Here is a 17173-nt window from a genome sequence, read left to right on the forward strand (position 1 = left end):
TCTTCCTGGACCGGGGCACGAACCCGTGTCCCCTGCATCGGCGGGCGGACTCTTAACCACTGCGCCACCAGGGAAGCCCAGGAGCCTGCTTTCTTAAAACTCCGCGTTTTAGTTAATACATTGAAACATAGACACAATGGTTGAGCTGCAAGAATCGGGGAGGCCATCTTATGGAGGGAATGGTGCCCTCAAGGGAAGGGAAGCTGGCTTAGACCCATGACCCAAGCATATCAGGGGGCTGAGTGGCTCCCATTGACCTCTGATGTTTTCTCTATCCCCTACCAAGTTGTCCCCTTCCTCTGGTGTCTTGTTGCTTACCTTCGCCACCTCTTTGATGCTGGAGTGATCTGTGGCCATACTGATTTGTCTTGTAGATTCTCCTTTTTTAATTCCACCATAACAGACTAAACTCCTCATTACCCATATTTTTACTTTGTATCTGTCAGTCTCTTCAATCTGACTGAAGTCTGGTCTTGCTGGCTCAGGAGTCCCTCTGTCTCTCTGACTTTCTCTGTCTCTCTCTCACTCAATCTCTTGCTCTCCATCTCTCTCCCTCCTTCTCCCCACTGATAGAGCATTTACTATGTACCAGGTGTGTTCTAGAAGCACCAACATTGCCCGTAGATCTGGGTAATGGGAGCTTTTGCCCTGGTCATGTGCATAGCATCCCCGTGGGATGAAATGCTCATTGGTGCCCAGGGACATGTCCACCCAGAGTCTGCACCACCCCCCCCCCCTCCATGTCCCAAGTACCCGGAATGAAAGAATCCCCTGCCCAAATGGCCCCAAACGTGCACCTGGGGCTTGTGTGGACCTGTTCCAAAGTTCCTCCTTCCTGAGCATGCCCGTGTTGTTGGTTGTGGGGTGAGGCTGGATGAGCTTTGCTGTGTGGGATACCCACATATGTGTCCATGAGGCCCCTCACGATACAGAACACAGCCAAGGGTGTATGTACAAGGGGGTGATCTATGGGTGGGGGGATGCCTCTTTTATTTGATTCCCACTTTCAGCTCCCATAAATGTCAGCTCCTGCCATGTGCTTTACGTGTATTGCTTCATTTGTTCTTCACAACAGCTCCATGTGGGGGGAATGTCAAGCTCTTACGGGGAATTAGAGGGAGTTTACAAGGTCTTAGGTAAACTCATTTATCCAACAAGTATTTACTGATCGACATAGTGGTGTGCAAAAACAAATGGCCTCGTCTCTCATGAATCTTCTTACGTCCACTGAACAAACCAATAAAGACAACCCAGTAAGCAAAGACTGTGTCACTGTACACTTACTAAATAGCAATCACACGGACTGTTGCACTAACCCAGTCTTGGGTTCCTAGAAGACATTTAGCCTCAACCTCCACTACGATTTCAAAAAGGTCCTTGTAAATTTGTCTTCTTCTTGTGAACATTTTTTTCGTATGTCCTGTCTTCAAAGCAGATGTTCAAAATGTCTCTGCTTTTATAACCTAGAAGTGTTGGACACAACTTTCCAAGTTCTCTGGTAGTGTTAGTACTACAGACTACTTTGGTTATATGTGGTGCTGGATGTCATCAGAGATTTTACATATGTACATATTTATATCTATCTACCTATGTATCTATGTATATACACGCATATACATACACGCAGGAGCCTTGAAATTACTGAAGGCAACTTCCCTCCTCCAACTCCCACAAGCTTAGGACTAGGCCCCTTGGAATGACTTAGAGGGTCTCCCTCAGAAGAGGAGATCATCTTGGACTCACTAAAGGTGTCTTTTCCCTGGACCACAAGGGTGCTTGTCTCCAGCCTAATCCCATGCTCCTGGGACCTGTGGGTCAGGCTGGTGCTGAGCAGTGGAGCACAGGCAGCCCTGCTTGGGACAGAGGCCACAGTGATGGGTCAGGCACCCTCCCTGACAGGACTTGCACCACTGGTGTAGGAACTGGTTCCCAGAGATAGAATATGGCTGTGAGAAACACGCCCGGGCAGCCAGTCAAACTGCACCGTAACTCTTGGGGTGGGGTGGGCCGGGGCCAGCACCATCCCTTCGGACTGGGTTAACCTGGGGGGCTGGTTAACCTGGGGGAAGCAGGGACTTCCTGCTGACAAGGTTTTGGGAGACATATTTAAGTAACATAGGAGACTGGTGACCCTATGACATTTAGAATTTGTGATGCAGGTCATATAGGTTACATTTGGGATGAAGAAAAGTGGGGCTTAAAAAATCTGAATTGTGTTTCCTAACCCCAATCTCCTTCCTTCTTACAACACAGCTCTGCCCACAGGACTTCTTATTCAAAGCCATCTCCTCTTCTGCAGCCCACCTCCAGCTTTTGGCCCAGATGTGCCTTAGTTTCCTCATTTCTCCCAAGTCTTCATGCAAAAACTCTGCTCCTTTCTACCTTTCCCTTTGCTTCTTTCCTATTCTCAAGGACCAGTTCTCTTTTTCCTTATGGTCTTCCCAAAGAATGACTTGCAAATTTAGAAACCAAACTCTTGTGGTCGCTGAAAAGATCTGCAGAAATCATTCCGCAGCTATTCCAATTTTGCAGAAAGGGGAACTCACAGTGGCTGGAATCCATTTAGAGCCGATTTGTAGCACTAATTTCCCAAACCATAACTCTAAGATATCCACTGAAACCCTTGAGGAACTGGAAGGATGTAAACTGTAACTGTATCACAAGGATATAAATTTGAAATATCAGTCCAATAAGATATACATGTGTAAGTTGAATGGTTGGTTGATTATTTATTTATGATATGTGTCTATAATATATATGTTAAACACAGTGAGTTTAGAACCCAGTAGATACTTAACCCACTTTCTGAGTCTCAAGATTTTTGGTAAGGTTACTGTGAATTTCAGAAATAATACTAATAACTTTGAAATTGCTTAATTTTTATTAGAAGAAATGAAGCCTCATCTAGCATGATAGTATTTGTCATGAAGGCATAAAATTACATGAATAGAAGACAAAAGTGAATTTTAAATATCTTATTTTAAATAGGATAAGAAGTCAACATACTTAAATATTTTCTGTACATATTATTAATTGTATTATTCAAAGCATGGGGCAAAAGGATTAATTTTTAAATTAAATGGATAGTTTCAATATGCTAAATAAATAACGAACCCAATTAAATACACACTTGCTTAAGTTTATCCCTTGTATTAGAATTTTTCTTTTGGAATTCAAAATGATATCCAGTTTCTGCTGAATCCAATTAAAAAAATCATATTGTTGACTTTTGGTATTGAAGAGCTATTTTATCATGAGTTTTATATTAAAATGTTTTATATTGAAATAGAAACAAAAATAAATGAACATAGTAAGATCATTAAACATCTGCATTAATGAATATCACATTTTAAAGTAAAAATACTTTAAGGTATTTCTTTTTTTTTTTTTTAAGGTATTTCTTAAAGACACTAGGGATGAATTTCCCTGCACCTTCACTAATGGCAACAAAGCCCCTTATTTGCAAATATAAGAGTTCAAAAAATAGAGGTTTTGGAGTAATTTTTATCACATACTTTAAAATGCTCTTGCCTCATAAGCAGTTATTTATGACCAACATGCACATGTACATTTCAGTCTTCTTTCATTAAACCTCGCTTGAGACATGCATGTGCTTTTCAGTCTTGGAGACAACTAGAAAGGCTCTCCTTGAAAGGCTCCCCAGACTAAACCCAGAGACTTGGATTTGTCCATTTATTCTAAACAGTTTCTTTTGAGCAGAATAAACAGCATCATTAAAAAAATTTCTAGAAAACATCAAAGAAATGTGGTTCTTCCTTCACTTCTGAAATAAGGCATGAATTGTTGGACTGTATAAGAATGAGTAGGGTGAGTGCAGGGCTGTTCATGACCCAAAGGGTAAGGGAAAGAGTTTGGTGGTGTTACCAACCGAAATGTATCTCCCCCTAAATTCATATGTTGAAGCTCTACCCGCCTATGATTGTACTGAAGATAGAGCCTTCATGGAGATAGTGTTAAATGAGGTCACAAGGATAGGGTTCTAATCTGGTAGGACTGGGGTCCTTATAAGAAGAGAAAGAGACTACAAATGTGCATGGAAGTAGCGAGAAGGCAGTTGTCTGCAGCCAAGGAGAGAGGCCTCACCAGAAACCAACCCTGCAGACATCTTGATCTCAGACTTCCAGCCTCCAGAACTGTGGGAAAATGAATGTCTGTTGTTTAAGCTATCCCAGTTCTGGGATACCTGTTATTAGCCCCAGCAGACTAATGCAAGGGTGTCCTTCCATTTACTAGTTCATCCCTTTCTGCGTGTCTGCCATACTCCCAACCCCATCCCACTGGATATTCAAGGTCCTCTTGCTGCATCCTGTCTCTCCAAGGCATCCACTGATCCCCTGTAATTCCCACCTGCTCTCCTGACTCCAGACATTTATGATATTCCACTCCTAAAAACATACTGATCCTACATTGCAAACCCTGAGAAACTTGCCAAATAAGTGACTGGTTTGCCTATTTTTTAGTTACTAAAACTTGCAAAGATGTACACGAACATGTAGCAACAAATAACTAATAAGCCATGAAGTTCTGAACACCTTTCATGTTCTCCTTTGAGAAGAGTATCTATGTGTGTTCCATTACAATTATGTCACCCCGCCATCACCCTGGCCACGACCAATTAGAACAGGGCTGGTCCTGAGCAAAAGGCGGCTAGCAATGGGACAGCTTATCATGCTGCCTATGAAAGAATTTTACCTGAGAGGACACTCCTCAATTGATAATGACTAAGCCAGTCAGATTGTGGTTCTATGAAAGTTTGAATGCAACACACAGAGAAAATCTCAGTAGGCATAAGGTATAAGTAGCAGAAGTCATGAGATAAAAAGGAGAAGAGAGAAAGAAGCGACTGGTAGAAGCAGGGGGAGTGGATGGAGAAGCCAAGAGAGAAGCCGCTTAAGAGACCACAAGGGCGACACTGAGATATGACACTTTTTAGTTCTCCAGGAGGCCCCATCCCCCAATTCTTGTGGGATTCACATAGTACCATAGAAGAGTGGTTAAGAGCATTGGGCTTGGGAACAGACATGGGTTGTGCCCCCAGCTGCCCAAATAATTCAACCGTGTACTTAAACTCTCGGTGACTCAGTTTCCCTGGTAAAAAGAGGGCAGTAAAATAACCCCGTCATGGGATTGCTGTGAGGATTCAGTGACATATTGCTTGTAAACTCCTTACTGCATTGCTTATATATAGGAAAAGCTTAATAAATTTTAGCTATTATTATTATTATAAACTGTGTACACTTATAATAAGCTCCCACCTGATGAAGTAAATGAAGTGTGGATCTATTCCTTGCAATGTGAAAGACACTAACACATAGTTATTATGACATAATGAATAACCTCTCTCTAAAAGACACTTACATTTTGCAGAGGTTTGGTGGGAATTAAGGTGTATAATTTCTAATACTCAACTGCTTACTTTTGCCCTAACAAAGAGGAGACGTGTGTGGAGAAGTTTGGGATTCCCCAAAGTAATCTGGCTAAATGGTAAGAAGTCTCATAGGCAAATCCTAGTATGGGCAATGCCAGTTAAACTCACTAGGACTTCTTATCTTCTCCTCCTAAGGTTGGGCATTCACTAAGGGGGCCAATTTTCAGGAAAGCAGACGTTTCTCATAGGACCAGGTTTCATAGAGAAATGATGGTCTGAGTAGAAAGGTCTCCTCAAACTCTTTCAAAGAAATCAGTAGGATTAACCAGAACTACTTAATAGCAAAGATGAAAATTCAAATTCCATTCAAATGAACTTGATGGGCTAGTTCATGTGGCTCAAACAGTTGAGGGAAGAGTTTTGGGAATCAAAACCTTGGAACAGGAAATGCGACCCATAGGACTCTCTTTCCATAGGTTTTCTTTTTTTTCTTAAATATAAATTTTTATTTAGAATTAAAGCAAATACTTCAGTATCACAAAAATAGTATAAAACTTCGAGAAATATACCACTAGTTTGGAGTGAGCACTTATTTGCCCAATTACAACATGCAGACACACACAGAAAACATGCGCAAGCGTGACATTTCCATCCCCAGAGCAGCAGTTGGTTACACCACCCCGGACAGAGAGTGACATTGTCAGGGACTGAGGTCAAGGGCTCCGGCAGTGGTGACGTAGGAGGGGTGTGGACGTGCATTGCCCCCACTCCTGCTCAGCTGAAGGCCGCGAAGTATACATATAGAGATAGAGACAGAGATAGATACATAGATATAGATACAGATATAAGTATGTATGTGTGTATATACATGTATAACCTATTGGTAATGTTTCTCTGGAGAACCCTGACTAATACAGAAGGAGTTAACAGCCCAGTAGTCATTTCCTTCAGAATTCTGAATCTGGATCTCCTCCTCCTTTCCTCAATCTCATAATTAAACATTCTACTTAAATGAGAGGTACTTGCTGGGGAAATGCCACCTCAGAGCTCAGCCTGACAGACTTAACCATGACCTCCACTAGAAGCTGAGCATCGACTCTCCATTGCTTTTCACGCTTTTTCTTTGAGAATCCAAGCCATCTTTCAGCGACACCTAACTCCCTGGTGTGACTCAGGGAGTGAATGGTCCATGGAATGTCATGTGAAGTTCCCTACGGCAGGGTACTTTCTGCTTTAAAATTGGTACCATTGTCTGATGGGATATGGTCAGTGAAACCAATATAAAACACAGTCCAACTAACAGTCCTTGAATACGACTCCTGCATCTGTAGTGCACACGGGATTGGCAGTGTCATCCTCAGAAAAGGATTCAAAAGCAGTCCACACGCAGTGGTAAGCTTGAGAAAAGGGTACAGCACCAAGTCTGGTACGTCTGCCTGTGAAATCCAGGGATCCTCTTTCTACTCTGCTGTCATAGCTGGCACCCTGGGCACATTTCCAAACATTCTCAGCCTCATATGCTGGTGTAAAGTCATGGGAAGCTTTAGGCTGCTTTGTGGCAACATGGACAACATATATTACAACCGGAGCCCCATGAAGGCAAGGAGGCTCTGATGACATGGATGCAAGCATCTGCAGAAAGCCTTAATATAGACGCCACTCTCTTCCAGGCCATTCTTTTTTAAAAATTAATTAATTAATTAATTTATATTTTTGGCTGTGTTGGGTCTTCATTGCTGCATACGGGCTTTCTCTAGTTGTGGCGAGTGGGGGCTACTCTTCATTGAGGTGTGCGGGCTTCTCACTGCGGGGGCTTCTCATTGCGGTGACTTCTCGTTGTGGAGCATGGGCTCTAGGCACGTGGGCTTCAGTAGTTGTGGCTCGCGGGCTCTAGAGCGCAGGCTCAGTAGTTGTGGCGCACAGGCTTAGTTGCTCCAAGGCATGTGGGATCTTCCAAGACAAGGGCTCAAACCCGTGTCCCCTACACCGGCAGGCTGATTCTTAACCACTGTGCCACCAGGAAAGTCCCCAGGCCATTCTTATGTACAGGAAACTCCATAACCATCATGATATTGTTTGTGAAGTTCATTAATCTGGGAACTGCTCAGCCGGGTGATTCTGGCCCAGGGCATCCCATGAGGCTACGGCCGAGATGTCACCAGGGCCACAGTCATCAGAAGTGACTGGAGCTGGAAGATCTGCTTCCAAGGTGGTGCAGTCACAGGCTGGGAAGGTGGTGCTTGTAGCTCATGGGAGGCCTCAGTTTCTTCCCACACGGGCCTCTCCAGAGGCTGCCTGAGTGTCCTCATGACTCTCTGGATGACTTCTCCCTGTGCCAGGTGCCTTGGGAAACAAAGATGAATTCGACATCCATTTTGACCCCAAGGAGCAGACAGTCTTGAGACAGTCTGAAGTCACCAAACTGTGACTTTCCTGCTTGAGCTCCTTTCCCTCTGGAAGACAATAAATGGTCTCAAGATATTGCCTCTCAGGTTAGACCTTTCTTCTCTGAGTCTTCCCAGTACTTAAAAAGACTACAACCAGAGTCATGGCACCGTCCACCCAGCTCACGGCAATGCCGGGAAGCCTATCACAGCAATGCCGGGAGCCCGGTCTCCGGCGAAGCTTTGTGGAAGAGACGGGCTTGGAAGGATGAAGAGGATCTAAAACATTGTTGAGGGCGAACGGGAAGAGGGGCGGGGGCAGGAGATCTGCTGCCAGCGATGCCACAAAATGATATACTCTCCAGAGGTTTTCAAACTCTCATGGGCTTCATTTCCTCCTACTTTGTTTACCCATTGTGGCACTTTACAGCAACAATTAATCAAATTGTCACGTGTCCGCCCATGTCATGGTCTGGACAGGAATTTTAGATAGTGGGGGAAGAGGAGTTTCTACAAAGGTATATAGTCCAGACAGAAAACCTGTGTTTACTATAGTAATTCGCCTGAGATCCCACAGCTAGTAAGAAGCAGAGACTTGAACCAAAGCCTTTGAACTCCAAATCTCATGCTCTTTCTTCAATCACACTGATGTTGATTACTGAGTTCTTTTGTTTTCCAGTCATAGAAAGTAGTAATTCTGATAGCAGTGGTTATGCTTCCTTGTTTGAAACATAGTAGACATTCTCTACAGGTTGAATTACTTTACTCTTTCTGTCAAGAATTTCCAACCTTGAGCACTTCCTACTGTTTGATCCTGCGTGATGATTCCCTCCGATGAGTATCAGAGTGTAATGATGCATTGTTAGGTCTTTGTTTTTAGTCTCTCAAGCATGGACATGAGCTTAGGCTTGCACTTCCCTATTAAATCCTACTGTGCATCAACTACTCTCTCCCTTGTTCCCAGCTCCATGCATTCAAGTAGGAGCAGACAACTTATTCTGGTCCATGGGCTATGAGTAGAAATGACACATGTCACTTCTAGGTCAGAGCAGGAAGAGTAAATGTGAATTCTCATGGACTCGTTCTTCCTGTCATGATGGCCTTCCAGATGATGGGACTTCCCTAAGTCTGACTTTGAGGAGCAGAGCCCTTCAATCTCCCCTGCATCCCGTCTGCCTGTCAACCAGCCCTGAGCCTCCAGCATGAGAAATCAGATTGTGTTGTATGAAGACTCTGAGATCTTTGAATTTGCTTATCACTGAAGCATAGCCTACCATCTCCTGGAAGTGAAGTGCTGTATTAAAAAATAAATTGTGTAGTGTTGACTTAATGGTTGGCAATATGTGGTTAGGAGTCTTATATCCAAGGTAAGGAGCATAACCCGTGTTATGCAGTGGTAAAAACATTTGGCAAAACTGTCACTGCAATAACTTAGTAAGTTTGCATATTTAAAGAACTCACATTTCTAGGGGAAAGTGAGTGAAAAACAAAGTGTTTGTGGTAGAATGTCTTGGTTATTATTTGTTGTGTTTTACAAGATAGTAAAGAGAGAAAGAAAAGGATGACTGGTTTTATAAGTAGAAATACAAGGAAATAGAGACTTCTAGAAATCCAACACTTTACCATGTTGGAATAGCTGATTGATTTTTACTCCCAAAGAAAGAGTTAAAATTAAGAAAGAACTTGAGGAAAAGTCCATTAAAACAGATATTTTTGGCAAGAATCAGATTAAGGATGTTACTTCATGGTTACTTAAAACCTCTCAATGGTTTAGACTTTTTCCCGAAAAAGATCAGATAAAGGATCTGGCTTTACCACTTACTACTCCAGAGAGGCTCAAATATACTGAGAGGTAAAAAATATATTGAGGGGGTAAAAAAGCAAATAAATATAGCAGCTCTGAAGTCTATGTCTCCAAAGAACTATACTGTGGATATTATAATATGAAACCGATTAAGCCAGACAGACAATGCACCTCTAAACTATTCAGAGAATGATACTTTCAAAAAACCTATGAACTTGGAATAAAAAATTCATGAGCCTTAGAGAACTGAAATAACTTGTGTGCCCCCCTCGTACCCCTATGGAAGGTAATGGTCTGGAAAGCTGTATCCCCTAAGGAGGTTGAAGTATATATCTTCCAAAATATTGTAAAGGATGCCTCATCCTGTTTGTAAACACTTGCTCACACCTGCCTTACATGCAAAATTGACTGGATGTGAACTTAACTTGATCTTAAGTTTTCCCGCGTCACTCCAAAGGAAATGGGATACTTTGATGAGCATATGGTCACCTTGCCCAGGACAGATTAGAATACAATGATCTATGAACACTCCAGTTTAAGGATGCAACACTGAATGTTGTAACCTTGAATCAATGGAATGTGAGGTATATCGATACCGTCCAGGTCCCAGTTGGAAGATACACCCAACCTGCCACAGCAGTGATGGAGCAACCTGTGACATTGGTTCCCTGAATCTCTCCAAGAACCCTTGAAATGGCAACAAGCAGAAGATATCTGGTAGTGGTCAAGACAGAGAAAAACTGACCAATTCAGAGACACAGTTTGTAAACCACTTTACCACCTTTTTAGCTTGCTTACTCATTTAGACTTTGGAGGAAATAAATGCTGGAATTTATAAATATTTAACTATGTGGTCGTGTGGTATCTTGAGTGCATACTGCTACTCAAAGAACTGGATGTTTGCTGTGACCCAAGTGAAACAGAAATTGAAACTAAAATTGGAAATTCAATTTCAACTAAGGGCATATTCTGTAATTCCCATTTTGGATGCGGCCAAGGTGTATAATGGAAAAAACAGCAATCTTTCAGATGTGGTACCAGGCGTCACAGAGAACAAAGGAATAAGAAGCTTTTCCCAGAGACCAGAGTAAGACTCTAATCAAAAAAACCCTCTAAACCCCAGTGTAGGAGGTCTTGGCCGCACCCGTTCAGTGTGATTTCAGAATTACTGGGCTCAGTGACTGCCAGGTATCCTCCCATCCTTCCCCTTCTAAACGGGAGTGTTTGTTGTGGTTACCCTGTCCCTCTCTTACTGTTACATGTTGGGTATGTTGGCAGATGGGTTGCAAATTATTTGCATTTTAATACATCTTTAGGACAGAGGATCACATCTGGATAAGACAACTCCTTAAAACCTAGAGATCTGAAACTTGGAGCTAGATGTAGTGAATAAATTAATCTTCGGAGATGCGTTGAGTATGTTCTATGTGAGTTAAGACATTTTTGGTAACCACAAGGGTAGACTGTTGTATAAATATTGACTGCTCATCAAATATCCCTGTGCTTGTACACATTTCCCAGCTCCCTTTTATACAGGCAGGGCCATGTGACTTGTTCTGGCCAATGGGCTGTGAGCAGAAAAGATGTGTGTTACTTTCAAGCAGGTCTAAGTTCTCCACGCATTGTTCTTCCCTGCTGTGCCAATTCCTCACCTGGCCCTTAGGTGACTAGATGCGACACAGCTCCTCTTCCCCCCAGCCCCCAAACAAGTATAAACAAGGAAGAAGACACTGCTGTGGGAAGCCACTGGCACTGTAGAGTTCATTTGTCCTTTCAGCATTACCTAGCCTATCCTGACTAATACAAACTCTAAAACTTCAACATGGGCATGCATAGTAGATAGTAAAAATATCAGTGACAATCTCTTATAATAATAAATTGAGGGCTTCCCTGGTGGCGCAGTGGTTAAGTATCCGCCTGCCAATGCAGGAGACATGGGTTCGAGCCCTGGTCTGGGAAGAGCCTACATGCCACGGAGCAACGAAGCCCGTGCACCACAACTACTGAGCCTGCACTCTAGAGCCTTCGAGCCACAACCACTGAAGCCCGTGTGCCTAGAGCCCGTGCTCTGCAACAAGAGAAGCCACCGCAATGAGATGCCCGCGCACCAAAATGAAGAGTAGCCCCTGCTCGCCGCAACTAGAGAAAGCCCGTGTGCTGCAACGAAGACCCAGTGCAGCCATACATAAATAAATAAATTTATAAAAATAAATAAATAAATTGAGATGTACATTACAAAACATACGTAAGGAGAATGAATTATCCTTATGGCTAAGTAAAGTATTTTTACTTTTGCAAGTTGACCTTAGTCTTTATATATTACCCAGTCCTTAAACATCCAATTGTCTAGAAATGTGCTATTTTACCATTGTAATATCATCCTAACATCCCTCTTATAAATATCAAGATTTCTCTGGGTATTATCCCATCTGCCTGGACTCTTAGACTTTAGTGCACTCCCACATGGATACAACCTTCATCGGTCACTAGCCAGCCACGGAAAGCACCTTCCCATGAACCGAACCTAGACCACAGCAAATCCAACATTAACAGGGTCCTTTAAGGCAGTATGGAAATGAGTTAACTGACTTAGGTATGTCAGGCACGAGGTCAGGGACCAGGAAAGATGCTTCTGAGCAGATGGGCAGACTACACTTGAACCCTTGGCATTGGCTACTTATACACAAATGGGATATGGAGGAACCCTGCAAACAAATATGTAGGCGGCTGAGAAATACAAGAAGCTGAAATGGAGGGTAAGTAGAGCGTGCCAAGTATCAGAACAATTTCAATCAGGGTGAGGAAAGAAGAGAAACCCATCACAGAAGCCTCTGGTTAACAGTTATCAAGCAAAGGCTCTGAGCAAAGATAATCTGGATCCTGGAAACAAAAAGATCCAACACAGTGAAGACACATCTACTCGGTAAAGGGCAGTTTTTCTTACACAGAAATTTTAAGCAGTGTAGAATGGTATTATGATAAACAATACAAGGATAATATCCTTAAATACAAAGTGAAATGGTATACTTTCACTGGCACTTTGCGAAGAAGTAAATCTTGTAATATAGTGAGTATATCTGTTCTAATCATAAATAAAAGTGAGGTTTTTTTAAAAAAGCAACTATTTTTTTTCACTCTGATGAGTGCAAGTAAATTTTAAAACTTTTTTAAAACTTTCAGAATATAAGACTATATTCTGGCAGCCAGTAGCTTTCGTGGTTACTCTGCCCATCTCTGTAGGTCCTATCACTCCATCAGGCAGGAACACTCTGGGTTTATGTCTCAGCCTCATACAAGTGGGGAGAGTTTTCTTCTATAAAGATTTCTCGGGAAGGAGAGTACACATACAACACACACACACATATATATGATTTTTGTTTCTACAAATACAAATAAAACTTGGCTAGGTTATCACTGATGTCATTCAGAAGTCACAATGGACAGTGGAAAAAAACTGAAAGAGAACAGAGGCTGAGCAAAGGTAGCCAAATTCATTTGAAACTTTGAAAAAGTCTTTTTATATCATAGGCTAATGAAACACTTATGTCTTGGTCTTGGTTTATATTTCTATTACTGGTTATAAAATTGATGAAAGGAGGAAGAGAAGCAGAATAATTAACATTAACATCTGAGAAGAAAGGAAAGTCTACAAAGCTTTTAAAGGGATCATGATCAAGAAGAAGTGAACAGTATTAGACTGCAAATTAATTAGAGAAAACTTTTCTCTCCTAAAAAGTTCCCATTTAGTGCTACTTTGCAAGTCATGTCCATGATTAGTTATACTTTTGAAGATGTCCCTTTAAGCTGATATGTGATCGAAACTCAGTGGCAACCTCACGTCGTTTTGGTGTATTATACCTTTTTGGATAACTTTTTATATGAAATTCATAGCTTTATAAAATGTTTTAAAAAATATCGGTATGTGGGGGGGTTATGGCATTCATTCATTCATTCATTTTTCTATTTCTCAAATATTTATTGAACTTCTGTGACATTCAGGCATTCTTCTAGGTGATGGGGAAGCAGTCCTGAACAGAAGAGACAAATTTTCTACCACGTGGCGCTTACATTCTATTGGAGAGAGAGATAATATACAGATAAGTAAATAAACACATAATGCTACGTCAGCGTTGGAAGAATTCTGACAATTTTAAAGGCTCTGTGAAATATATGATAAAAAGACTGCATTAAAATATTTAATGTTTCTTTTTTTATTAGTAAATATGAAAACTTTATAATGGGGGGTACTGTATCTGCTATCTTGCTTTTTCTTCACTTACCACTTTGTGAGCATGTTTCTTTGTCTATAGTAGTCTTCAAAAATATGTTTTTAATAGCTGTAAATATTATAGGCTATATACACAAATGTGATTCTTGCATTATTTTTGACAGTTTCTATGGTCCTATAAATTAAATTTATGTACATAAATCCTTATCTGCATATCTGATTATATCCCCAGGATAAGGTGCATAAAGTGGAATTATTGGGTCTACATGTATGTATATTATGACTCAATGTATGTTGCAAAATAGATCTATAGAAAGGTTACACTTCCTCACCGTTATCTCAACAACATGAGATATTAAGTAGATTTAAACCCTCAGCCAAAATCCACTATTTTAAATTACGTATCTCTTTACGGGAGAGGTTGATTTAAAAAAAAATAGGTTTATAACGCATTCACCTTTCTTTAGTGAATTCTTTGTCATGTGCTTGTCTTTTTTTTCCCCTTGGGCTGATAGTGTATTTCTTTTGATATATGAGATATTCTATGTATGAATCATATATTTGTTGCAATTTTTTCCAAGTGGTCATTTATATTTACATTGTTAACGACATTTTTACATTCAGAAGTATTCTTATGCACTCAAACTTATTGCCCTTTTTTCTTGATGATTGCTTCTATTCCTCTGGTGCTTAGAAAGCCTTCCCTATGCTGAAATCAGTAACCATATTTCTTATGTTCTTCTAGTTGTTTTTCTAAATTTTATTTTACTTTCTTATTTAGCTCTTTAATCTAGGTGGAATTAATTTGGTACGATGGGGCTTTAATTTGAGCCTTTTCCAAATCGTTTGTTTTCTTACCACCATTTGTTAATGAAATAATCCATCCTTTCCCCTATAGGTTTGTGATACTTTCTCATCTGTTAAATTTACACACACACACACACACACACACACACACACACACACACGAGTCTTGTTTCAGCGCTTGCATTAATCTGTTTAAAAGGTTTTCTTTTTAAAATGTGTCTGTCGGGGGGTAATGGTAAGTAAATACTTTTTGTCCCAGATGTTACAAAATTACAATAATTCTTAGTATTGTCTTGACGGAACCGAGGAAAACCAACGTTGCGGAGGCATTTAGGACCCAGGGGAAAGCCAGGCTCCATACAGAAGGACAGAGTCTCGGGCGCACACGCCTCCTACCAAAATCACAGCCCCTAAGAGCCAGGGCTCTCATTCACAGCTTTCTAGAGAAATCTGAGCCCGAACCTGCCAGAATAGGGGATCTCACCCACTCAGCTCAGCAACGAGGACACCTGCAGAAACACATTCCCAAAGCAAGGCTGGGCGGCCGTGTGAAGGTATTTGTTGCCTTTTTTCTCCCTTCTATATTTGCAGCGCCTCCCCGCCTTTCTCCGCTCTTGTGATGCCATGGCTGCGGCGTTTCAGCACTTCGGTGCGTGGACAGCTCCCATCTGCAATCCCTGCTCACTCCATCCCTCTCGCACCCCACTCTCCACCGCCTCCGTGGTCCATCCTCCCCCCCCCCCCGCCCGGCGCCCGCTCAGCCTGCGCTCCTTACACCATCAGCCCCCCATCTCCACCATCACCGTCATGATCTCCACCATCACCAGCGTCGTAACTACAGTCAACACAACTGTGCCTTGTCACTTAGACAAAGCCGCAGGTCCGCAGGATAGAGGAAAAGAGCCCAAGTTTTCAGGCATAGAAAGGAAAGTTCAGGTGGACTACACCCCTGAAAACAAAGAGAGACGCCTGCTTGAGAGAACGGGAAAGTGAAGACAGTAGAGAGAGACCCTGGGCAGGGGGACAGATGGGGCACTTGCCAGACACCAGCAGTTAGCCAGCTGCCTTTCAGCAGATTAGGGACTGTTTAGCTCAGGAAATTAACATGGCCTGCGGTATAGTATTATTCCGGTGAAATAGCTGTATAAACTCAATCCATGTTCCTGGTTTCCCAGTGGAGAGCCACCAGGAAGCGGCGGAGGGGGGGTGATTGATGACTCATATTCACCCACAGGCTGGTTTTCCTTCCTAAGCGTTTATTGCAGAAACTCTGGAATTAAGTTTTTTACTGAAATGTTTTGTAAAATGGAGACCCCAAAGGTTAACTGTGTGTCCAGAATGAAAATTAAAATGATCATGATGATAAGAACCTAACAAATAGGGCTCTCTTTGGAAAGTGTTATTTGTCCAAATGTCTCTTCCTGTCTACTTATTTAATTTCAATTTTCCAATCTAAAACCTCCCTTTGAAGCAGAGAAGATAGATCCCTTGCCCAAATGGCCAAAGTAGTAATGATATTCAGAGCAGATGGCCTGGCTTTGTTCATCCTAGTCAAGGACTGACTCGGATTTGGAAGGCGAGATTTCTGTGTGCTTTCTCAGTAATCAGGCGATAACACCATTTTTCTATAATAGTAAAGGGTAATAGAGTGGGGAAAAAAATGGAAAAGGCATTTTATGTAACTGTGTTCTACCAGGTTCTGCTTTTAGAGTTCTAAGATTTTCTATCTCAGCTGAAAGGAAGTTAGGGTCTTCAGATATCTTGAGGGTACAAACACAAGTCATAGCACCTCTTTGATTTAGCCAGGATCATCTGTTTTATAAGCGCTAACAAACCTCAGAAAATAAGTGCCCGAGCCTGTCATAAATAAAAATCTTTTCGTGGGTACTCATTTAATCAATTGTTACCAAACAGCAAAATGCTGGAGTTTTTAGCAAATTGTTTTTCATAAAATCAACATCTTTATTAAAAATGAGATGGATTATAATTTCATATGGGGATAATGTCAGTCACATGTAACAACCAAGTTTAAACCAAAGCACAGAAAAGGTTGATTAAAAAATCCCCGTTGTACATTTATTCTGCCTCTTTAAAAAGAAGAAGAAGCAAGTTTTGTCTAAATCAGCTTGCTCATTATCAGAGGCATTGTCAAAAAAAAAAAATAGTCACAAACAAGGAACTGCTGGAAGAAGTTTTGAGGAAAAATTCACATCAAATACTCTTCTTGAATGAGGAATAGTAGCATTTTGTCAAAAGTTATTTACTGCTATGAATTAATTCTATCTGCATCTAAAATTCACTCACTTTTGAATTCAAACCAAGAAAACTAGTGAGAATACCTGGTGAAATGGATTTTAGAGAGGAAGGAAATCTGGTCATCTATATATTGTCCTTAGATTGGTAATATCCACAGTAAACTGGACTTCTCAAGTCCCCAAGCAACCAGATTCTTAAAACTCCCTTATCTGTCTGCAAAGACCGGTTCAGCCCAGACAAATTTTAAAAATGTATATACTGCCAGTTCTAGCTGCTTGAACTAGAAACTCAGGCCAGGAATGTAG

General features: G+C 41.5%; 1 protein-coding gene and 1 long non-coding RNA gene across 2 annotated transcripts in view; one reads left to right on the top strand and one right to left on the bottom strand.

Moving 5' to 3' along the window:
• CLVS1 (clavesin 1) overlaps positions 1 to 17173 on the top strand; it is a 226541-nt gene that overhangs the window by 58628 nt on the left and 150740 nt on the right. The window contains exon 4 of the mRNA XM_032609816.1: positions 13589 to 15166. The gene's annotated coding sequence lies outside the window, so the exon portion shown is untranslated. The remainder of the gene's footprint in view (positions 1 to 13588; positions 15167 to 17173) is intronic.
• Positions 1 to 17173, bottom strand: part of LOC116742337 — a 124020-nt gene that overhangs the window by 14340 nt on the left and 92507 nt on the right. The gene's annotated exons all lie outside the window — the stretch shown is intronic.

The sequence above is a fragment of the Phocoena sinus genome, chromosome 17, assembly GCF_008692025.1.
Source record: "Phocoena sinus isolate mPhoSin1 chromosome 17, mPhoSin1.pri, whole genome shotgun sequence".
NCBI lineage: Eukaryota > Metazoa > Chordata > Mammalia > Artiodactyla > Phocoenidae > Phocoena > Phocoena sinus.